At 41.9% G+C, this 25206-nt stretch overlaps 1 protein-coding gene across 1 annotated transcript in view; it reads right to left on the minus strand.

Annotated features, from left to right (window-relative positions):
• Positions 1 to 23403, minus strand: part of LOC115152370 (non-muscle caldesmon) — a 67054-nt gene extending 43651 nt beyond the window's left edge. Inside the window, exon 1 of the mRNA XM_029697180.1 lies at positions 23266 to 23403. The gene's annotated coding sequence lies outside the window, so the exon portion shown is untranslated. The remainder of the gene's footprint in view (positions 1 to 23265) is intronic.
• Positions 23404 to 25206: the final 1803 nt, after the last annotated feature.

A 25206-nucleotide genomic window follows, 5' to 3' on the forward strand; every position in this document is an offset into this window, starting at 1 on the left:
ACACTGCCTGCCCTCCAGGACATCTACAGCACCCAATGTCACAGGAAGGCCAAAAAGATAATCAAGGACCCGAGCCACGGCCTGTTCACCCCGCTACCATCCAGAAGGTGAGGTCAGTACAGGTGCATCAAAGCTGAGACCAACAGACTGAAAAACAGCTTATATCTCAAGGCTATCAGAATGTTACATTTACATTTAAGTCATTTAGCAGACGCTCTTATCCAGAGCGACTTACAAATTGGTGCATTCACCTTATGATATCCAGTGGAACAGCCACTTTATGTTAAATAGTCACCACTAGCCGGCCTCCTCCCAGTACCCTGCCATGAACTTTAGTCACTGTCACTAGCCAACTTCCACCTGGTTACTCAACCCCGCACCTTAGAGGCTGCTGCCTATGTACATAGACATGTAACACTGGTCTTTTTTAATAATGTTTACATACTGTTTTACCCACTTCATATGTATATACTGGATTCTAGTCAGGGCCTATCCTATTTAACTACTGCTGTACATACTGTATACTTTTCTATCCTACGTATTCTTCAGATATACAGTCTTCCCTGTGGCTCAGTTGGTAGAGCATGGTGTTTGCAACACCAGGGTTGTGGGGTCAATTCCCACAGGGGGCCAGTACAAAAGAAAATGCATGAAATGTATGCATGCACTACTGTAAGTCGTTCTGGATAAGAGCGTCTGCTAAATGACGTAAATGTCTATGCATCATAATACACTACTGTTCAAAAGTTTGGGGTCACTTAGAAATGTCCTTGTTTTTGAAAGAAAAGCATATTTTATGTCCATTAAAATAACATCAAATTGATTAGAAATACAGTGTAGACATTGTTAATGTTGTAAATGACTATTGTAGCTGAAATGGAATATCTACATAAGTATACAGAGGCCCATTATCAGCAACCATCACTCCTGTGTTCTGATGGCATGTTGTGTTAGCAAATCCAAGTTTATCATTTTAAAAGGCTAATTGATCAGTAGAAAACCCTTTTTCAAATATGTTAGCACAGATGAAAACTGTTTTTCTGATTAAAGAAGCAATAAAACTGGCCTTCTTTAGACTAGTTGAGTATCTGGAGCGTCAGCATTTGTGGGTTCAATTACAGGCTCAAAATGGTTTCTTCTGAAACTCGTCAATCTATTCTCGTACAATGCTGTGTACTACTCCCTTCACAGAACAGCGCAAACTGTCTCTAACCAGAATAGAAAGAGGAGTGGGAGGCCCCGGTGCACAACTGAGCAAGAGGACAAGTACATGAGTGTCTAGTTTGAGAAACAGACGTCTCACAAGTCCTCAACTGGCAGCTTCATTAAATAGTACCCGCAAAAAAACAGTCTCAACGTCAACAGTGAAGAGGCGATTCCGGGATGCTGGCCTTCTAGGCAGAGTTGCAAAGAAAAAGCCATATCTCCGACTGGCCAATAAAAAGAAAATATTAAGATGGGCAAAAGAACACATACACTGGACAGAGGAAGATTGGAAAAAGTGTTATGGACAGACAAATCTAAGTTTGAGGTGTTCAGATCACAAAGAAGAACATTCGTGAGATGCAGATAAAATGAAAAGATGCTGGAGGAGTGTTAGACGCCATCTGTAAAGCATGTTGGAGGCAATGTGATGGTTTGGGGGTGCTTTGGTGGTGGTAAAGTGAGAGATTTATACAGGGTAAAAGGGATATTGAAGAAGGAAGGCTATCATTCCATTTTGTAACGCCATGCCATAACCTGTGGACGGAGCTTAATTGGAGCCAATTTCCTCCTACAACAGGACAATGACCCAAAGCACAGTTCCAAACTATGCAATAATTATTTAGGGAAGAAGCAGTCAGCTGGTATTCTGTCTATAATAGAGTGGCCTGCACAGTTACCGGATCTCAACCCTATTGAGCTGTTGTGGGAGCAGCTTGACCGTATGGTATGTAAGAAGTGCCCATCAAGCCAATCCAACTTGTGGGAGGTGCTTCAGGAAGCATGGGGTGAAATCTCTTCAGATTACTTCAACAAATTGACAACTAGAATGCCAAAGGTCTTTAAGGCTGTAATTGCTGCAAATGGAGGATTCTTTGACGAAAGCAAAGTTTGAAGGACACAATTATTATTTCGATTAAAAATCATTATTTATAACCTTGTCAATGTCTTGACTATATTTCCTATTCATTTTGCAACTCATTTCATGTATGTTTTCATGGAAAACAAGGACATTTCTAAGTGGCCCCAAACCTTTGAACGGTAGTGTATATTATTACTCCGGACTCTGACATTGCTCGTCCTAATATTTCTATATTTTTTAATTCCATTCTTTTACTTTTTTAGATTTGTTTATATTGTTGTCTATTATTAGATATTACTGCACTGTTGGAGCTAGGAACACAAACATTTCGCTACACCCGCAATACCATCTTCTAAATACTGTATGTGTATGAGACCAATAAAAATGTTTTTGATTTTAATTATTTGATTTTGACTAGGAAGAATTGGTCTGAGTGGAATACTAAAAGCAGATATTTGATGACATTGTAAAATGAATTAAATCACATACAAGGCATGAAGCTTAAGTTACAAAACATTAACAAGCATTACCAGCCATTATTCTTGGCAAATAGACCAGAAGGTTAACTTATAAGCCAAATCATGAATAAAGAGATGCCTAGAAGCATAGGAAATGAGAATTGATCACACCACCTTCCTCCAATGACAGGATACAGGATATGAGATAGAACAAAGGGATTTAATTCCATTTATAACATCTGAAGGTGTAACTTTTTCCAACCAAACCAACCACCATTGACCAATAGCAAGTTTAAAGTCACCTGATCACCCAAGCCCAATCTCCACAGGATGTCACAGCATCTAAAGCAGCGTTTCCCAAACTCGGTCCTGGGGACTCAAGGGGTACACATTTTGGTTTTTGCCCTAGCACTACACAGCTGATACAAATCATCAACACTTGATGATGAGTTGATTATTTGAATCAGCTGTGTAGTGCTAGGGCAAAAAAACAAATCGTGTACCCCTTGAGGTCCCCGGGACTGAGTTTGTTAAACCCTGATCTAAAGGCTTGTGTGGGGGATGAGACCAATATAAATAAGAAATAATTACTGAGAAGACAATAAAATCTCTCTGCATAGAGTAATTCAGAGTTCACCCTGTACAGATACATGTAGCCACAGAGGTCATACATCCATTTACGGTGCTTCAGAAAGTATTGACGCCCCTTGACTTATTCCACATTTTGTTGTGTTACAGCCTGAATTTGATTAAATATATTTTTTCTCACCCATCTACACACAATACCCCATAATGACAAAGTGAAAACAGTGACTCAACATCTCAATTTAATATATTTTAAATTCAGGCTGTAACACAACAAAATGTATAAAAAGTCCAAATGTGTGTATAGTTTCTGAAGGCATTGTAGATGGCATAACATTTCTTCTCAGAGGACAGGTTTTAGATGGACACCAGACATGGCTGCTGTAGGATTATTCTATCACACAGTAATCAGTCCTCTGGATACTGTAGAGAGCGAGAGAGAGATACATTTTGGCCACTCCGAGGAGGGAAGGGCTTCTCTCTGAGCCGTTTGCCATGCGGCCAGAGGTTACAGAGGGCACATAAATTGGGGGCGAGCCTACAGATTCAACGTCATCACATAGATTTTTGGGGGGGTTGAAATGACTTGGAAACAACGTGGAATTTGACTGTTTTTTGCCCAGTGGGAGATGAAAAAAGATCCAGAGACAATTCAGGGGTTAGACATGCAGCTGATAAAGAAAAGCTCAGAGCAATACATACAGTATCATGAAGACACTCCTGGGGAAATGTTGTATTTTTCTTTATCCTCAAAAATATAGTATGGCATCTCTATACTTGGAATAGGACAGTGATCACTGATGTCATTAGCAAAGACACCACTCACTAAGTACTTTGACCTCATTTTGACAAATAGCCCCATCAGTCAGGAGTTTGGTGCGTTTCTTACATTAATCCGTGTAGGTTTGGAGATGAATTGAGTCAGGTTAAAGACAAGACAAATATTCTTCAAATGATCAGAAGCCGGGGTAAATCAATCCAGGTTAAAATCTCCTAAAACAACTAATTCAGATGACATAAAAGATTTCAAACATTCAGAAATAGTATCAACAGCATCAACCAGTGCAGCAGGGGGGCGGTGAATCCCAGCTACAAACAAATGCATAATTTGGCATGAGCCCACATCTATAACCAAACACAAACTTTTTGTGGATAGTGACACTTAGAGAACATGATGCCACAAGAGTCGATTTCCCATTTATAGACTGAACAAGGGGATGAGGTGGCTATCACACTTGAAGATGTTGTAGTCAGCAATTACAATGTCCTTATGCATGATTGAACCCTTGAGCCAGGTCTCCGTGAGAACCAGAATATCAAGCCTCGTATCATGCCCCCAGACATCAAGAAGGTCCATCTTTGACATCAAGCTTTGCACGTTTACAACAGCCCAATGCTGCTGGAAATAATCCTGGAACCCCTGCTGTTAGGGTGAACCCCTTCTCTTTTATAAAGCGCTGGTTGCTCCCATAGCAAATCAAATTTGTCACAAAAGGAAACAATCTTTTTATTGCAAAGTTCCTTGAGGTACTCGTTTAGGGCATCGTGGGGGCTGAAACGTTCCAAACCCCTTCGATAGCGTGGGAGATACACAGAGATAAGTATTATCTTCCCTGTGCTAACAAGGGTTTTTAAAAGAGTCATGTAATCCTCCCTCAGTTCCAAGTATCGCCTAAAGTGAATGTCGTTAAACCCAACGTGAGTGACGATGGTGCCAATATTAGAGTAATTGGCCAGAACTGTTGGCAGGAGGGAGTTGATGTCTCAGACACGGGCGTCTGGGTGACAGTGAACCTTAGCCGGTCCACAGACTGTAGGCAGGCCAAAATCTTCCACCATCGAGCTGCCCACAGTGAAATTGGTCATGATGGAATCCAATGGGAAGGAAGGGGGGAATGGGACTGACTAAGGCAGGTAGGGAGGGGGCTTCGAGCCAGGCTAGCCTGACTCCCCACACCAGTACCACTGGATGGCGTCGGGAGGTGCGGTAGGCTGGTGGTATGGACAGGGGTTACAGCCCTACGCCTGGGTAGTGACCAGTCTCCCAGGGGCAGCGGAGTTGAGCTTACCATCTGTGCAGTGGACCAACTATGTCCAGGGTTTGACTAATAATTTGCTGTGCTTCTGTGAGGTGAGGCGGCGCAACCCTGCAGACACAACTTGAATCCCAAATGACACCCTATTCCCTATGTAGTTCACTACTTTTGACCAGGGCCTTTTGACCAATTCCACAGTAACAGAGTGACTCACTTTTTCACTTTAAAATGTATGCCAAGCAAATACCATTGATTGCAAAGTTTAACAAATCATACACCTACAGTATATGCAGAAGTTCACTTTTAACAATTGCCACTGGCATTTGTATGTAATATCCTCTTTTGCATGTTTGGATATTATTCTAATGAGCTCTGCACCAAAACAAGACCAAATTTGGTTGGTCCGGACCGGATCAAATCTATATCAATAATAGACGTCTATGTTTCACAAGTTTTGACATCACAGTACAGCACAGTAAAGAAAAGTAGAGTGTTCAGTAGAGTACAGTACAGTAGCACACAGTAGAGTACAGTAAAGCAAAGTAGAGTATAGTTCAGTACAGAACACTTCAGTAGAGTAGAATATATTACATTATATTGTACTTTACTCATATGTGCTCTACTGTACTGTACTGAACTCTACTGAACTCTACTCCATTTATCTGTTCTCTACTGTACTGTACTGTGCTGTTCTCTACTGCATTGTACTGTGCTGTACTGTACTGTGCTGTTCTCTACTGTACTGTACTGTGCTGTTCTCTACTGTACTGTGCTGTACTGTACTGTACTGAACTCTACTGAACTATACTCCATTTTTCTGTTCTTTACTGTACTGTACTGTGCTGTTCTCTACTGTACTGTACTGTGCTGTACTGTACTGTGCTGTTCTCTACTGTACTGTACTGTGCTGTTCTCTACTGTACTGTACTGTGCTGTACTGTACTGTGCTGTTCTCTACTGTACTGTACTGTGCTGTACTGTACTGTGCTGTTCTCTACTGTACTGTACTGTGCTGTACTGTACTGTGCTGTTCTCTACTGTACTGTGTTGTACTGTACTGTGCTGTTCTCTACTGTACTGTGCTGTACTGTACTGTGCTGTTCTCTACTGTACTGTACTGTGCTGTACTGTACTGTGCTGTTCTCTACTGTACTATACTGTGTTGTACTGTACTGTTCTCTACTGTACTGTACTGTGCTGTACTGTACTGTGCTGTTCTCTACTGTACTGTGCTGTACTGTGCTGTACTGTACTGTGCTGTACTGTACTGTGCTGTTCTCCACTGTGCTGTTCTCTACTGTTCTGTACTGTGCTGTTCTCTACTGTACTGTGCTGTACTGTGCTGTACTGTACTGTGCTGTGCTGTACTGTACTGTACTGTGCTGTTCTCCACTGTGCTGTTCTCTACTGTTCTGTACTGTGCTGTTCTCTACTTTACTGTGCTGTACTGTGCTGTACTGTACTGTACTGTACTGTACTGTGCTGTTCTCCACTGTGCTGTTCTCTACTGTGCTGTTCTCTACTGTTCTCCACTGTGCTGTTCTCTACTGTTCTGTACTGTGCTGTTCTCTACTGTACTGTACTGTGCTGTTCTCTACTGTACTGTACTGTGCTGTTCTCTAATGTACTGTACTGTACTGTTCTCTACTGTGCTGTACTGTACTGTGCTGTTCTCTACTGTAATGTACTGTGCTGTACTGTACTGTGCTGTTCTCTACTGTACTGTACTGTGCTGTACTGTACTGTGCTGTTCTCTACTGTACTGTACTGTGCTGTACTGTGCTGTTCTCTACTGTACTGTACTGTGCTGTGCTGTTCTCTACTGTACTGTACTGTGCTGTTCTCTACTGTACTGTACTGTGCTGTACTGTATTGTTCTCTACTGTACTGTACTGTGCTGTGCTGTTCTCTACTGTACTGTACTGTGCTGTACTGTGCTGTTCTCCACTGTACTGTACTGTGCTCTACTCCAACTGTGGTTTGTGACTACTATGACTTCCCATTGTGGCCAATTCAATTGCAGTCATTTTGTTACAGATTTTTTTGGTAACAGAGTGACACATTTTAATCACTTCATAATTCCTAAACAAAATTGTTATCAGTAAAAACACTACAACTAATTGGTAGGTCTACCTTTACTTGTTACTTCTGTGAACTTTCATCATCCTCCTTCATGAGGGAGAGAAATTAGAAAATATCTTAAAGATACTGTATGTGGGTTTTTGGTGACATAATGCCAAGACTCTACGCAATATTTCTTAAACTTACAGAAGGCAAATCATTTCTGCAAAACTAAATATAAATGTTGATATTACTTGACAGGGGCCCTTTACTTCAACATTATTGTGTTTTGATGTATTTCTAATACCTTTTAAGACTTTTTCTAGTAGATGTTTTTTAAGAACCCTTTCCCATTTGTGTGACCAGAAATTAAAGCCTTTGCTTGTTCCTAATTCTTACGATGGAAAATGGTTTAAAAACATATTTATGCCTTCAAAAACATAGACTCTTATCTTTCATTTGACACCAAATGTGATATGCACCTAAAGAAACGTGGGTCCTTTTACATGAAAATGACCATTTAAGAATAGGGTTCCGTTTGGGATGCGACCACACACTGACCCACCGGCGGGGTAACTCATATATGTCGGGGTAACCAGCACTCATACATGTCAGGGAGCCTGACACCACTGCTACTTTTACTGGGGCTGCAGGCCTGTTTGGGTTGGCCTGGCTCCAGCAAGGTTTTAAATACCAGGCTAGGATGGATGGAGTGATGGAAAGGGAGAGGCTACTCTACGTATGAAGAGTCGAAGACTCTCAACTCCTGCTTTGGCGGTCAGGAGTGTCGGTCTGCCTCTTGGCACACTCCGAAGTGAGAATGGAACTCACTCTGATTCGCAGTTAAACTGGTAGTTTCTCTCTAACAAGGCATTCGTATACAGTACTGGCACATCATGCAAAACCCAATGCTATGGAAACAGAGCTATGTTAACCACCTGTTCTCAATCGCATACAGTACAGACAGATGTCTTTACACATTGTCCACCTTTCCGTCTCCTAGGAACCTCCAAAAAAAGTTCATATACACCTGTTATTGAGTCCCATAATAATCTCTTCATTTATGCGTGGGACTGGGAACATCATCTAATATATTTCCCATGTTATGTCCAGTCCTTCGTACCACTTGAATCAAATCCACAAATCACTTCCACATGATGGGGGCTGGGGACACATTGAAATTTACACATCTGGAGCGCGTTCAGTTTGCGGGCATGAGTCTCTCTCTCTCTCTCTCTCTCTCTCTCTCTCTCTCTCTCTCTCTCCCTAGACTCTCTATCCCTCTCTTCGTCACTCTCTCCCTTCTTTCTGTGGCCTGCTGCAAGTCATGAAAAAGAAAACTGGACCTGGACGAGAGTTGGAGCTGGACTCTCTCTCGCTGAATCTCACTCTCTCGCTCTCTCTCTCTCTCTCTCTTTCTTTTAACTGTATCGACAACATCTTCCTCTCTATTTCTCTCTCCATCTCTCTCTCTCTCTCTCTCTCTCTCTCTGACCTTCATGGGCTCGCTCTGGCTGCTCTCATGTCACTGGCTCTCCGTCAAACATTCACAGCCATGACACTGACCATGCAGCATTCATGAATATTGAAATGCAATGAATATAAATACACCTCACGATGCTGTCAAAAGTAGAAAAACAGAGGTGATGGCTAGTGGGTCTGGGCCGGTGTGATGTAGTTGATGTTTGTATGACATCGTCGTTTGTATGTGTATGTTTTTAAATCTTCTATAAAATAAACTAAAAAATGACGGGGAAAACTGGGTGCAAGTCAGTTTGTTGCTGAGTAAGAACAGATGACAACAAATAAATCCGAGACAAAACGTTGGAAATGCTTCTGGTTTTGAGTTGGTGTGTTGACCTGTTAGGTATGTGTATACGGAAGTGTCATGAATCGTGTGCTATCGGAGCTTGAGTCGATTTAAAAAAAAAAACATCTGCCCCGTCTCAACCCGCTGACAGTTTACCTGCTCGTCATCTAAATGTATTGTTCGAGAAATATTTAGTTACCTTACATCAACATCGCACTGGGAAAACATTCAAGAACAATAACACAACCAGTAATACAAGCCACTGCGACAAAGGAATAGAAAAATACTCCTGGAGATCATCAGGTCCATCTGTGAACCAATAGTGTGCAGGTTTCTGAGCAATTTAAGAATGAGTTACTGGATATATTATGTGTTTATTGTGTTTTCATGTCAAAGAAGATGAAAAGGAAGAATTCTGCGTTCCCAGACAATGGTGCATATTCCTGGCATAGCTTGCTGAGTCATAATCAAATCCTGAATGATGTTACCTGGGCTTAGTGCGATTGATGGGCAATGCTCTGTTTCAAAAGCCTCAAAAGAAAGATAGATACCAGCACACTGGAATGCTCCCACAGTTTTATTGAGTGCATCATTTTGACCCAAAGGTCTTCATCTGATTTCAAAGTCTCGTTATATTACAAAGAGATGTAATAGACGCGTGGCTCTCGACCTTCGCCTCTCCCGAGTCGGTACGGGAGTTGCCGCAATGGGACAAGACTGTAACTACCAATTGGATATCACGAAGTTGGGGAGCAAAATCAATAAATAAAGAGACAGAATGAAATCACATAGTTAGTTAATACTCTGTACGTTACAAAAGCCAACAAGTGAAAGTTAAGTTTCGAGATTACGTTTGTAGGTCACAATCATAGCTATAGACTAGCTTCTTAGACGTTGAAGGCAGTCTGGATGTCCCATTACAAGATGCATAATTAGATTAACACATAGCACTTCCTTATGTCTGTCTTCATACATTCCTTTTTGATGTATGCCCCATGTGCTATTTAGATACTGTCTGGACATGTAATGACTCAACTAGATAAAACAATCGCTGGTCCACAGCATGACTACAGGCATGTCTACAACTTTATTAATCAGCGACATCAAAGAGAGACAGTAAAACATGATGTGCCTTTTTCCTTTTTAAATGCATAGTTTGCATTAGCGGTGGCAATTAAAGGACGAAACTCACAAATCACATCAGGAAATATCCAGGGGAAGAAGTAGAGGCTGTAGAGACAGAGGAGGCAGCTGGATGCTGTTGGCAGACGTTCAGCTACACTGCGAGTGGGTTGTCTCTCCTACACAGTAAACTACAACATTGCCTTCAAAAAGAACTCCTTAGAACGTTCAGACAAGAGGAGTTCCCTTCACTATCACAGAATCAGAGAGCAGAGCCCCCCCTTAGTTAAACGATAAAGAATAACAATTTACATTGAACTCATTTCGATCATTCAAACCCTTATTAATAAAGAAGAGGCTAGAGACTTCAATAGATACCAGATAAACATGTCAAAGAGGCGTGTGCAATCGATCAAGAAAGCGCAGCTGCTTACAAGTGTTGTCCCACGTGACCAAATATGGTACTGTCCTTTATCCAGGACACAAACTCCAAAAAGGTTGAGATGCAGTGTAGTGTAGGGATGACCTTCAGGGACTCAGTTTGAGCAGGTTTGTGTACAGTACAGTAGTTGATAAGAATCTTGTGATACAGCCAACTTTAAAGGTCCATGTGCACTGGAGTGGGAACGGTCCCATGCAGGGAACTGCATAAGAAGGTGAGGTGTGGCCCTCTCCGTTATACAAACAATTCAATTGACATTAAGATTAAACATAGTTTGTTGTTTCGGTCTAAACAGACCCTCATCGGACAATGCTCTGAAGGGAACTCTGTCCATCTTTGTTGAGATCTATTGAAGTAATCAGTGATCACTCACTCAAAACGGACAAATATTCCTCTCAACAAAAATAAGTCTACCCTTAAAGACCAGCTGCAGCTGAGCTGGTGAAATAGTTTGTATATCAGCCATTAGCCTGTGTTGTCTGTGACGATGATGTCGGGTTGCTATGATTGACCTTTACAATTGGCACACACTCAAACACACACACACACACACACACACACACACACACACACACACACACACACACACACACACACACACACACACACACACACACACACAGGGACATTTGCTGGAACGGAACACAAAACGGAGCTCTCCCTCCCACTCCTAATGAGTCTTGTGACATTGGTGTCCAGATAGCAGGCTGAGGCTCCATTCAAATACTTTCCTTGGAGTTTCCCTTAGCGTCACCATCAAGTCTAAACTAATAAAAATAGATGAAGCTAAGTGTGCACTCCCTGTTCCGACCACATCCCGTCAACTGAGAAGGCGTCGGTACTATTCCTCCTTTTAAGGAAGCACACAGACACAGGAGGCGATGTTAGTTGACGGTAGTTGTGTCATAGCAGCTAGCGTAGCTGGGAATGAACAGGAACGGAATACAGAAACCATGGTTTACCCTAGCAAATACCTGCTTGCTGCTGCTATCCAGAGACAAGGGCTGTGTGTCCCAAATGGCACTCTATTCCCATAGACCTCTGGTCAAAACGAATGCACTATGTAGGGAATAGGGGGACATTTGGGACACTGGCCCAGCTACCCAGAGACAAGATGGGATCCAGGAACAACTTTTATTTCCGTGATGATTAAAGAATCAGTTTTCCATAATGCTAATAGCCATTGTGTGTCTGCAAGCTGAAGGAGAGGATAGAAGGTAGAGTAAATAAAAGAAAGTAGGCCTAATTAGGTAATAAGTAATGGATGACATATCTGACTGTGCAAATGAAACATCTACAGTATCTACGACGTCCTCTTCTGCTCCAAAGGCACCTTAGGGGCTCCTGTATCTATTTCTGTATCCCTATCCATCACATAATCTGTTCTGAGTCTTACTGTGATGTCACCCAAGGGGGAAGAGAGAAATCATAGAATGCAGAGCTTCTTTTCATGCCAGGACATTCAGTTGATTCTAGTATCCTAGTGATTTAGTAATGTCTACTAATAGACATCTGTCTGGGACATGGTGGCCTTTCTATGTCTCTAACATAATATAACTAGAAGAGACAGTTATTCTATTTATATGTGGTATAAGTGCACTGATGGTAAAATTATGGCTGATGAATGACACCATTTTCCAGCTAATCCCATATACCAGCTAATTCTAGGGCTACAATACCTCCTTTGCCAATTGGCCTGGACCCTTTATTGTCGACACGGAGCCCCGCCGATCCATCACGACTGGACTGCCGACGTGATCGCCCGATGTGGTCTCAACAGGCTATTCTGTATAATGTCGTGAAGAACAATCTACTAGCCCCGGCCCACTAGCTTTTCTGAACGCTGTGTCCCCTGCTCGCCTAACGTAGTAGTGACTACCGAACGGCACTCTGACTCACCTATTGCTGCTCTTTTGACCCTATGATCACTCGGCTACACAGCTGATGCCCCCTGGACTGTTTCAATAACACGGTACCTCATTTTGTTTACCTGTCGGCCCCAGCCTTGAACTCAGGTCCTGTATGTACCTAACTGACCCGCTCTGCCCATTCATCACCATTTACCCGTTGTTGTCTTAGCTCTTCTGATCAACACCTGTGATTGCTTTATGCCATTCTCTAATGTCAATATGCTTTGTCTACTGCTGTCTTGGCTAGTTCTTTTATTTTATTTCACTGTAGAGCCCTCAGTCCCTTATCCTACTCCTCTTCTGTTCCTCTGGCGATGTAGAGGGGAATCCAGGCCCTGCAGCCCCCAGTTCCACTCCTATTCCCCAGGCGCTATCATTTGTTGACTTCTGTAACCGTAAAAGCCTTGGTTTTCTGCATGTTAACATCAGAAGCCTCCTCCCTAATTTTGTTTAATTCACTGCTTTAGCACACTCCACCAACCCTGATGTCCTAGCCGTGCCGAATCCTGGCTTAAGAAGGCCACCAAAAATTCTGAAATTTCCATCCCCAACAACAACATTTTCCACCAAGATAGAACTGCCAAAGGGGGTGGAGTTGCAATCTACTGCAGAGATTGCCTGCAGAGTTCTGTCATACTATCCAGGTCTATACCCAAATAATTTGAGCTTCTACTTTTAAAAATCCACCTTTCCAGAAATAAGTCTCTCACTGTTGCTGCTTGTTATAGACCCCCCTCAGCCCCCAGCTGTGCCCTGGACACCATATGTGAATTAATTGCCCCCCATTTATCTTCAGAGTTTGTACTGTTAGGTGACCTAAACTGGGATATGCTTAACACCCCGGCCGTCCTACAATCTAAGCAAGATGCCCTCAATTTCACACAAATTATCAATGAACCTACCAGGTACAACCCTAAATCCATAAACACGGGCACCCTCATGGATATCATCCTGACCAACCTGCCCTCTAAATACACCTCTGCTGTCTTCAACCAGGATCTCAGCGATCACTGCCTCATTGCCTCTGTCCGCAATGCGTCCGCGGTCAAACAACCATCTCTCATCACTGTCAAATGCTCCCTAAAACTTTTCAGCGAGCAGGTCTTTCTAATCGACCTAGCACGGGTATCCTGGAAGGATATTGACCTCATTCTGTCAGTAGAGGATGCCTGGTTATTCTTTAAAAGTGCTTTCCTCACCATCTTAAATAAGCATACCCCATTAAAAAAATGTAGAACTAAGAACAGATATAGCCCTTGGTTCACTCCAGACTTGACTGCCCTTGAGCAGCACAAAAACATCCTGTGGCGTACTGCATTAGCATCGAATAGCCCCCGCGATATGCAACTTTTCAGGGAAGTTAGGAACCAATATACACAGGCAGTTAGGAAAGAAAAGGCTAGCTTTTTAAAACATACATTTGCATCCTGTAGCACAAACTCCAAAAAGTTCTGGGACATTGTAAAGTCCATGGAGAATAAGAGCACCTCCTCCCAGCTTCCTACTGCACTGAGGCTAGGAAACAATGTCACCATCGATAAATCTACGATATTCGAGAATTTCAATAAGCATTTTTCTACGGCTGGCATGCTTCCACCTGGCTACCCCTACCCCGGTCAACAATCTGGACCCCTACAAATCAGCTGGGCTAGACAATCTGGACGCTCTCTTTCTAAAATAATCCGCTGCAATTGTTGCAGCCCCTATTACTAGCCTATTCAACCTCTCTTTCGTATCGTCTGAGATTCCTAAAGATTGGAAAGCTGACGCGATCATCCCGCTCTTCAAAGGAGGAGACACTCTAGACCCAAATTGTTACAGACCTATATCTATCCTACCCTGCCTTCCTAAGGTCTTCGAAAGCCAAGTTAACAAACAGATCCCCGACCATTTCGAATCACACCTTACCTTCTCCGCTATGCAATCTGGTTTCCGAGCTGGTCATGAGTGCACCTCAGCTACGCTCAAGGTCCTAAACGATATCATAACCGCCATCGATAAAAGACAATACTGTGCAGCCGTCTTCATTGACCTGGCCAAGGCTTTCGATCTTGCTGCTGGTGATTCTCTGATCCACCTCTACGCAGACGACACCATTCTGTATACTTCTGGCCCTTCTTTGGACACTGTGTTAACAAACCTCCAGACGAGCTTCAATGCCATACAACACTCCTTCCATGGCCTCCAAGTGCTCTTAAATGCAAGTAAAACTAAATGCGTGCTCTTCAACCAATCGCTGCCTGCACCCACCCGCCCGTCTAGCATCACTACTCTGGGCGATTCTGACTTAGAATATGTGGACAACTACAAATACCTAGGTGTCTAGTTAGACTGTAAACTCTCCTTCCAGACTCACATTAAGCATCTCCAATCCAAAATCTAGAATCAACCTCTTGTTTTGCAACAAAGCATCCTTCACTCATGCAGCCAAACATACCCTCGTAAAACTGACTATCCTACCCATCCTTGACTTCGGCGATGTCATTTACAAAATAGCCTCCAACACTCTACTCAGCAAACTGGATGTAGTCTATCATAGTCTATCACAGTGCCATCCATTTTGTCACCAAAGCCCCAGATACTACCCACCACTGCTACCTGTATTGTCTCGTTGGCTGGCCCTCGCTTCATATTCGTCGCCAAACCCACTGGCTCCAGGTCATCTATAAGTCTTTGCGAGGTAAAGCCCCGCCTTATCTCAGCTCACTGGTCATCATATCAGCACCCACCCGTAGCACGCGCTCTAGCAGGTATATTTCACTGGTCATCCCCAAAGCCAACTCCTCTTTTGGCTGCCTTTCCTTCCAGTTCTCTGCTGCCAATGACTGGAATGAATTGCAAAAATCACTGAAGCTGGAGTCTTATATCTCCCTCACTAACTTTAAGCATCAGCTGTCAGAGCAGCTTACCGATCATTGCACCTGTACACAGCCCATCTGTAAATAGCACACCCAACTACCTCCTCCCCATATTGTTATTTATTTTTTTGCTCCTTTGCACCCCAGTATCTCTACTTGCACATTCATCTTCTGCACATCTATCACTCCAGTGTTAATGCTAAATTGTAATTATTTCGCCACTATGGCCTATTTATTGCCTTGTCTCCCTAATCTAACTACATTTGCACACACTGTATATAGATTTATCTATTGTGTTATTGCCCGTGCGTTTGTTTATCCGATGTGTAACTGTGTTGTTTGTGTCGCACTGCTTTGCTTTATCTCGGCCAGGTCGCAGTTGTAAATGAGAACTTGTTCTCAACTGGCCTACCTGGTTAAATAAAGGATATATAAATAAAAAACATTGGTGACCCTTTACTATTTAAAGCATGAATGAAAATATAATAAAAAAAATGAGCCACATAGTCAGCTATTGACGACTATATAATGACAACATCTATAAACAGTAATGTGTTGTCTGATCATGTCTGGTGCATGAACCTGTCAGAGAACAGTGGTGGGCTGTCAGTAGAATAGAAAGTTGTCTATAATTCTATTAAATAAGCAATGGCATAGGTGTGACATTGAATGGGAAAGGAAATGGTTATCCACAGGGGAAAATTACAGGGGGGGTAGTCTAATCTGAGGGAGGTTAGAGTGAGTGGCATTTACATTTTATTTCACCTTTATTTAACTAGGCAAGTCAGTTAAGAACAAATTCTTATTTTCAATGACGCCCTACCCCGGCCAAACCCTAACCAGGACGACACTGTGCCAATTGTGCGCCACCCAATGGGACTCCCAATCACAGCTGGGTGTGATACAGCCTGGAATTGAACCAGCATCTGTAATGACACCTCTAGCACTGAGATGCAGTGCCTTAGACCGCTGCGCCACTCGGGAGCCCAATGTATTTAGCATACTGTACATTGTGTATTATAGGACAGCATCCTTATTACATTTCTAAAGATGATCATATTGTAGCGATCCTCGCTATATAAGCCATGTTACAATTCCCACCAAGTGGGTTAACCCTATTGGTGCGATGTGTAGGGTGTTTGCCTTTCATTCCAGCAACCTGGGTTCACTTCCCTGCTTTGCTGTTTGCTACGTTGGTGTCAGAAGTGGGATGGCGGCTATTAGGCCCTTGGAACACATGGCCCAAACATGTGAGGGGGCTGAGTAGTCGAAGCACGGGGTCGTGCCTTCCTGCTCGGAGAGGGCAGTGTAGTGACGCTCGCTATATGAGACACGTTACAATTCCCAACAAGTGGGTTAAAGGATTTTGGCAATGATGCCATTTATCTACTTCCCCAGAGTCTCTCTTCGATACCATTTTTTGTGTATGAAGGAAGTTAGAGGTAGTTTCGTGAACCCATGCTAACTAGCATTTGCGCAATGACTGGAAGTCCTTCCCTGTGGCTCAGTTGGTAGAGCATGGTGTTTGCAACGCCAGGGTTGTGGGTTTGATTCCCACGGGGGGCCAGTACAATTTTTTTTTTAAAGAAATGCATGAAATGAAATGTATGCATTCCCTACTGTAAGTCGCTCTGGATAAGAGCGTCTGCTAAATGACTAAAATGTAAAAATGTAAATGTCTATGGTATTTACTAGCATGTAGACTTCAGGGGCTTGTCCTAAAGCTAGTAAAAATGGTATCCACGAGTTCATCTGACTCTGGAGAATTAGATAAAGGGTTTCATTGCCAAAATCCAGAGTATCTCTTTAACCCTATAGGCGCGATGTGTAGGGTGTTTGCCTTTCACACCCTGCCACGCCAGTTGCTAGAATATCCTAAACTTTTTTGTGCAAAAGGGATTTACAGATTTTGACCAAGGAAACAGGATACTACTGGCAATATACAATGTTGCTCTCTATACATGACTCAAGTTTGGAGTTTTAATTGAATGATACAGTCCAGTTAGACTTCAGCTGTGTTTGTATGCATACTCAACTTGACTTTACTTGACTTAACGCTTAACTTAAATGCACTTTTTCCCCGTAAAACAACGGGATGGATCTTCATTTCTCTGGTGACAAGAAACAGTAATAAGCAGACGCAACTGTTTCAATCAACATAATGTGTACAGCTTTCCGTACGGAAGGAGGGTGCCAGCATCTCATCCTTAACTAAACATGTCATTCAATTCACATTTCTAAGCTGCCTTTATGGCAGTGAGACAATGAGACAGCGGGTAGCAGGTAACCTAGAGGTTAAGGTCGCTGATTCAAATCTCCGAGCCGCAAGGTTGTAAAACTCTGCTGTTCTGCTCTTCAGCAAGGCATTTAACCCCCAACAACAACTGCCCCCTGGGCACCGATGATGTCGATTAAGGGAGCCTCCCGCACCTCTGTTATTCAGAGTGATTGGGTTAAACACGGAAGACTCATTTTGGTTTAATGCATTCAGTTCTGCTACTTACTAGGTATCCCCCTGTCCCAATACTGGTGCACTCTGAGGAGAGAAGCTTCAGAGTTTCACAGAGGTGAAACACACTCGCATGATAACCTTAACTGAGACCTGAAGTCTTGGTTTAGCTCCTGGAGCAACTGCCTTGGCTTTAGCTCAGTGGTTTTACACAGTCTTATGGCACACAGGAGACAAGCGTTTTAACATTGACACAGGTTTGAATACTAAGACACAAAAACACAGACCTAGACACACGTGTATCAGAAAGAGACAGACTTGTGCTCTTTTTTCTCCAATGAGATTCACAAATCCCATTCTCACAGTCACTGACTAACTAGAAAAGTGGATGATCTTCTATAGGAGAGAGAGATAGTTGCAGCCAGAAACCATTCCTGGTCCCCAGGAGACAAGCTCATTGCTCATCAGGAGACGGTGGCTCAATGGCTCACACACATACACAATGAGGCTCTGGCTTTGGTCTCCATAACCACTACCATCTAAGGAATAGGAGCCTGACTTGGCATGTACTCTGCGGCACACAGCTTTTCCACTGCAGGACGTCTGCTTAATGTATGACAAACAGAGTGTTACGTCAAATTATAGTATTCACTGCCTGGGTCAGGGTAGAGAGAGTGTGCACACGCACACACACACACACACACACACACACACACACACACACACACACACACACACACACACACACACACACACACACACACACACACACACACACACACACACACACTGGCCTGGGTAAAGCAGACGTGAGAACGTCTAATCCACAAGGAGAGGGGAAAAAATACACTACATGGACACTCTTGACATTCTCTCAACCAGCTTCATGAAGTAGTCACCTGGAAAGCATTTCAATTAACATGCGTGCCTTGTTAAAAGTTAATTGGTGGAATTTCTTCCCTTCTTAATGTGTTTGAGCCAATCATGGAGGGGTGGTATACAGAAGATAGCCCTATTTGGTAAAATACCAAGTCCATACTGTATTATGGCAAGAACAGTTCAAATAAGCAAAGATAAACGACAGTCCATTATTACTTTAAGACATGAAGGTCAGTCAATATGGAAAATTTCAAGAACTTTGAACGTTTCTTCAAGTGCAGTCGCAAAAACCATCAAGTGCTATGATGAAACTGGCTCTAATGAGGACCGCCACAGAAAAGGAAGACCCAGAGTTACCTCTGCTGCAGAGGACAAGTTCATTAGAGTTACCAGCCTCAGAAATTGCAGCCCAAATAAATGCTTCACAGAGTTCAAGTAACAGACACATCTCAACATCAACTGTTCAGATGAGACTGCTTGAATCAGGTCTTCATGGTCGGATTGCTGCAAAGAAACCACTACTAAAGGACACCAATAATAAGAAGAGACTTGCTTGGGCCAAGAAACATGAGCAATAGGCATTAGACCGGTGGAAATCTGTCCTTTGGTCTGATGTGGCCAAATTTGAGATTTTTGGTTCCAACCGCCGTGTCTTTGTGAGACGCAGAGTAGGTGAACGGATGATCTCCGGAAGAGGAGGTGTGATGGTGTGGGGGTGCTTTGCTGGTGACACTGTCTGTGATTTATTTAGAATTCAAGGCACACTTAACCAGCATGGCTACCATGGCATTCTGCGGCGATCCGCCATCCCATCTGGTTTGTACTTAGTGGGACTATCATTTATTTTTCAACAGGACAATGACCCAAAACACCTCCAGGCTATTTGACCAAGAAGGAGAGTGATGGAGTGCTGCATCAGATGACCTGGCCTCAACAATCCCCCGACCTCAACCCAATTGAGTTGGTTTGGGATGAGTTGGACTGCAGAGTGAAGGAAAAGCAGCCAACAAGTGCTCAGCATATGTGGGAACTCCTTCAAGACTGTTGGAAAAGCATTCCAGGTGAAGCTGGTTGAGAGAATTCCAAGAGTGTGCAAAGCTGTCATCAAGGCAGAGGGTGGCTACTTTGAAGAATCACATTTTTGGGGGGTTACTACATGATTCCATATGTGGTATTTCATAGTGTTGATGTCCACTATTATTCTACAATGTAGAAAATAGTACAAATAAAGAAAAACCCTTGAATGAGTAGGTGTATCCAAACTTTTGACTGGTACTGTATGGTGTAATTCCTAGGAATTTTTGATTTTATGTTACTGGCTGGCGAAACATCTGCAAGCTAGGCTACTTAAATCAATAAAATCCATGGGTTTCAGCTTACTCTTACTTCATGATTGAGGAATGCTCAATTTACCATTTCTTTCTTTTCACCATCCCGTTTTGTTCTGCAGGTCACATATTTCCAATGGGCTCCACATGGTTGTGTGTGTGTGTGTGGGTGCGAGCGAATGTGTGCCTGTGTGCACGTGCATGTGACTATAACTGGGGTGATGAATGCAGAGTGGCCTTCAATGACACGCCTTTAAAGCCCAAGAAAATACTTCAAACAAGTTGAGACTGTCTGTGGCTGCTTTCATATCACCAGACTGGCTTCATGCTCATCATCATGTCTGGAATAAGAGTTCTTACTAACCAAGCTTCAAAAACAAAGAGTCTCTGATGATTCACAAGGTGTCTGAGGCATGTGTTCTAGTTTAGCAGTTGAGACCATGGCGCTGTTACAAGGCTAAAATAGCCTAAGGCCTGGAATCAATCAGTAGCGCCGAAGATCAGCGTTATAGCGTGATTTAAATTTAAAGGAAATGTTTCCGCGTTCGCTGAGACTGCATTCACGGTAAACGCTGCATATGTCAGCTCAATTGAAAACGACTTAAATTTCAACCGCGCTACAATGCAGATCTTCGGCACTACTATTTGAATCCAGCCCTAAGTCTTTCTTCCCTTCGAAGGGAATGCAGAATGCAGTTCGCATCTTTGGTAAATGGATGTTGTAAAAGATGTACATTTATTCTTTCTCTAATTATATTCAGATTGAATAAGGGACAAATAAATCTTGAGAATCTAAAGAATATGAAAATAAATGTTTCTTCATTGTTTCTTAACTTGCTACCAAAAACTCTCCTCCCCTATTTATATAATTTCCCTTGCATCATATCATTATTAAGCATTATTTAGTAATAACAATCAATATAGCGGTGTCAAACCTTCCCTGGCTGCCACTACTCTTGCTAAAAAAATTCTGTCTCATCTAATAAAACGATTCTGAGGTAAGTTGGTTTAATATTTAGTATTTTATAAAAAGGTATATCTAATTATGTCAGATCTTTAAATGTTTTATATTACAATGCCTTCAGAAAGTATTGACACCCCTTGACTTATTCCACTTTTTGTTGTTACAGCCTGAATTTAAAATTGCAAAAAATTTGCTTAACAAGTCACATAACAAGTTGCATGTGTTTAATATGATTTTTGAATGACTAGCCCACACATACAATTATCTGTAAGGTCTCTCAGCCGAGCAGTGAATTTCAAACACAGATTCAACCACAAAGACCAGGGAGGTTTTCCAATGCCTCGCAAAGAAGGGCACCTATTGGTGGATAGGTAAAAACTTGAATATCCCTTTGAGCATGGTGAAGTTATTTCTTACTCTTGGGGTGGTGTATACACCCGGTTAGTACAAGGATACAGGCGTCCTTCCTAACTCAGTTGCCAGAGAGGAAGGAAACTGCTCAGGATTTCACCTGAGGCCAATGGTAACTTTAAAACAGTTCCAGAGGTTAATGGCTGTGATAGGTGTGGTGGTTAATTTCTGTATTATAATTGTGATAAAAAAAGTTAATAGTAGAATTATGGGATAATTATACTGGATGTTAATATAAATGTACATTCTGCCAATGTTGATGTGTGTTAAATTGAGTTTTTTTTACTTTGAGTGATAGGACCAATTTGAATCACTGAGCAACGTCATTCTAAATTTTGGTTGGATAATTAATTGAGTTTTTGATTATGATTTGGAAACTGAATGATTTTTTTAAAACGAAGGATTGATTTGAGTTTAGTATGTTAATAACTATATGAGTGAAGCAATTCATGTATTAGGGATTGATTGTTTTGATTGCTGTTATGAACTAAAGATATTGACACTATTCTCAACATGCCCTGGTGAATGGAGAGGGTGAACTCTGATCCGGAGAGTGAAAGTGATCCACCATATACGAGAAAACTGAGGATGGATCAACAACATTGTAGTTACTCCACAATACTAACCTAGATGACAGAGTGAAAAGAAGGTAGCATGAACAGAATCAAAATATTCCAAACATGCATACTGTTTGCAATAAGGCACTAAAGTACAACTGCCAAAAATGTGGCAAAGAAATTAACTTTATGTCCCCATTACAAAGTGTTATGTTTGGGGCAAAACGTAACTGAGTACCACTCTTCATACTTTCAAGCATGGTGGTGGCTGCATCATGTTGTGGGTATGCTTGTCATTGGCAAGGACTAGGGAGTTTTTTAGGATAAAAAGAAACAGTCCATTATTACTAAGAATAGAACTAAGCAGAGGCAAAATCCTAAAGGAAAACCTGGTTCAGTCTGCTTTCCAACAGATACTGGGAGACATCAGGACAATAACTTAAACAAATATACACTGGAGTTCCTTATCAAGACGATACTGAATGTTCCTGAGTGGCCTAGTTACAGTTTTGACTTAAATTGGCTTGAACATCTATTGCAAGACTCGAAAATGGCTTTCTAGCAATGATCAATAACCACTTGACAGAGCTTGAAGAATTAAAAAGTAATAATGTGCAAATATTGTACCATCCAGACTGTTATCGCTGCAAAAAGGTGATTTTAACATGGGTTGTGAATACTAATGTAAATTAGATATTTATGTATTCCATTTTTAATACATTTGCAAAAATATCAACAACAAAAATATATTTAATCCATTTTGAATTCAGGCTGTGGAACAAAATGTGGAATAAGTCAACTGGTATGAATACTTTCTGAAGGCCCTGTATACAATTAGGGGAGCCGAAAGATAAATGATCCACTTGCTTAGAGATATAAAATGTAATCCGTTTTTAATAAAAGCAGTCAAATGTAAGGTGAGTGTGTTGGGGCCCTCTTATTTTTCTTCATAGTTTGTTTGATATCTACTTTTTGTATTATATATTTACTTACCAAATCTTGCTTTTTGTCACAGCAATTGGGAATTGTTCTTAAGGGGTACGAGTTATCCAACGTTACCCTACTGAGTCAATAAACTAGTAGAACTGTGTTGCAGAAGGTACAGCAAACATGGCAAACATTTTATGTGAAATCGTTTCATTTCATACTATGAGGAATAACGTACTATTCTTGAACTATACCCGCAGCCTAGCCTGCAATAAGCCTCGAATTTCTTTGGAAAATGGGATGCGCACAAAATCATGGCAACTGATGCTCCGCGGTGAGTTGTGGCACATATTCTCGCGTGTGAAATTAATACATGTAAAGTTTATATTTAATTCAAACGTACCTGTCCTGCAGAAAGCCAAGTTCAGTTGTTTCTTTATGTTCGATGTCAGAAGCTTCGGAGAGAGTTGAAACAATTGAGCTTTTATCCATTGGCTATGGTGCTATTGTGGCTCCTCCTGTCTCGCTCACATTTCTAAAATGTTTAGGCTACATTGGCTATTTCTCTCTCTACTTGTAGTCGTCTATGTGTACCGGAGACGGTTGGCTTTCCCTAATAATGAAACGCTCACGATAAAAGCAATAATAAAGAGTTGTAATGTATTTTTCGTCAACAAATAAAAAGTAAGTATTGCTTTCTAATATGATGAAGCATCCTTATATATGTTTCAGTCATTTAGCAAGTGCTTTTATCCAGAGCAATTAATATATATGTTTTATTTAACCTTTTATTTAACTAGGCAAGTCAGTTAAGAATAAATTCTTATTTACAATGACGGCCGGGGAACAGTGGGTTAACTGCCTTGCTTAAGGGAACATCCACATATTGCTTTCTGTTACTGTTCTAACGCTCTTAACCGGTAGGCTACCTGCCACCTTATCTCCACAATTAAACTTCACAAAAAAAAAAATGACATCGTGTTTTTGAAGAAATAAATAGAAAACAATATTGAAAGACTTCGGCTGTTCTCTCAACAAATACTTCGAAATAATGTGATGAAACTCTGCACTATGCTATAGCTGGGCATACAGCAGCTTTGGTATGTGACATGTGATATTACAAATATGTGGCAGGGCAAAGAGAACAAGGGAGGGGCACCATGACGTGGTCCAGGTGGGAATGTTGTCTGATTCATACTTTAGAAACGGATAGGCAGACTATAGGTGGGAGACCATCCTTAAGGGCTAATACCTAATTCAAAGGGTATTGGGGAAACCATTACTGCTTTCAATAAAGCTGTAGGCTAATAATTACATAGTTCATTACTAACCATACTGGCAGCTATTGGATGCAGCTATTTCAGGTCAGAATATACAAACTAAGTAGAGTGGCGAGTGCTGCGAGACCAATAACTAATGTGATTGGCAGAAAATGTACCAACAAATAAATATACCGTGTAGCTTACTTATACTGTGCTTGCAAACTGGCAATATATTCCGTTTAAATGGAGTTATATTAAGTGAGATGGGAAGTCAATGCAGTAATCTAAAAAGAATCTGAACCACGCTGAAATGTATAAGTAAATAAAAGAGACTATAAAAGTCCTTTCCAACAGCTGACATCTCTCTCTCCTGCCAGAACACAAGAGCTGCAGTAGCCTCCCACCAAACAAGGATATGTTACTACTCCAACAGTCAGCAGCTAATTGAAACTCCTCTGTCCACCTAAATAAAAGAGCAATCATATTCAAAGGACACAGTATATGTACAATAATATGTGGAACCTGTTCAAATGAGTGGATTCGGCTATTTCAGCCACAGCCGTTGCTGACAGGTGTATAAAGTTGAGCTCACAGCCATGCAATCTCCATAAAAAAAAACATTGGCAGTAGAATGGCCTTACTGAAGAGCTCAGTGACTTTCAACGTTGCAAAGTCATAGGATGCCACCTTTCTAACAAGTCAGTTCGTCAAATTTCTGCCCTGCTAGAGCTGCCCCAGTCAACTGTAAGTGCTGTTATTGTGAAGTAGAAACGTCTTGGAGCAACAACGGCTCAGCTGCGAAGTGGTAGGCCACACAAGCTCACAGAAAGGGACCGCAGAGTGCTGTCCTCGGTTGTAACACTCACTACTGAGTTCCACTGTTTGTCGGGAGCTTCATGAAATCTGTTGCCATGGCCTAGCAGCCGCCCACAAGCTTAAGATCACCATGCGTAATGCCAAGCGTCGGCTGGAGTGGTGTAAAGCTCACCACCATTGGACTCTGGAGCAGTGGTAATGCGTTCTCTGGAGTGATGAATCGCGCTTCACCATTTGGCAGTCCGACGTTTGGCGGATGTCAGGAG

The sequence above is a fragment of the Salmo trutta genome, chromosome 17 (assembly GCF_901001165.1).
Source record: "Salmo trutta chromosome 17, fSalTru1.1, whole genome shotgun sequence".
Lineage (NCBI taxonomy): Eukaryota > Metazoa > Chordata > Actinopteri > Salmoniformes > Salmonidae > Salmo > Salmo trutta.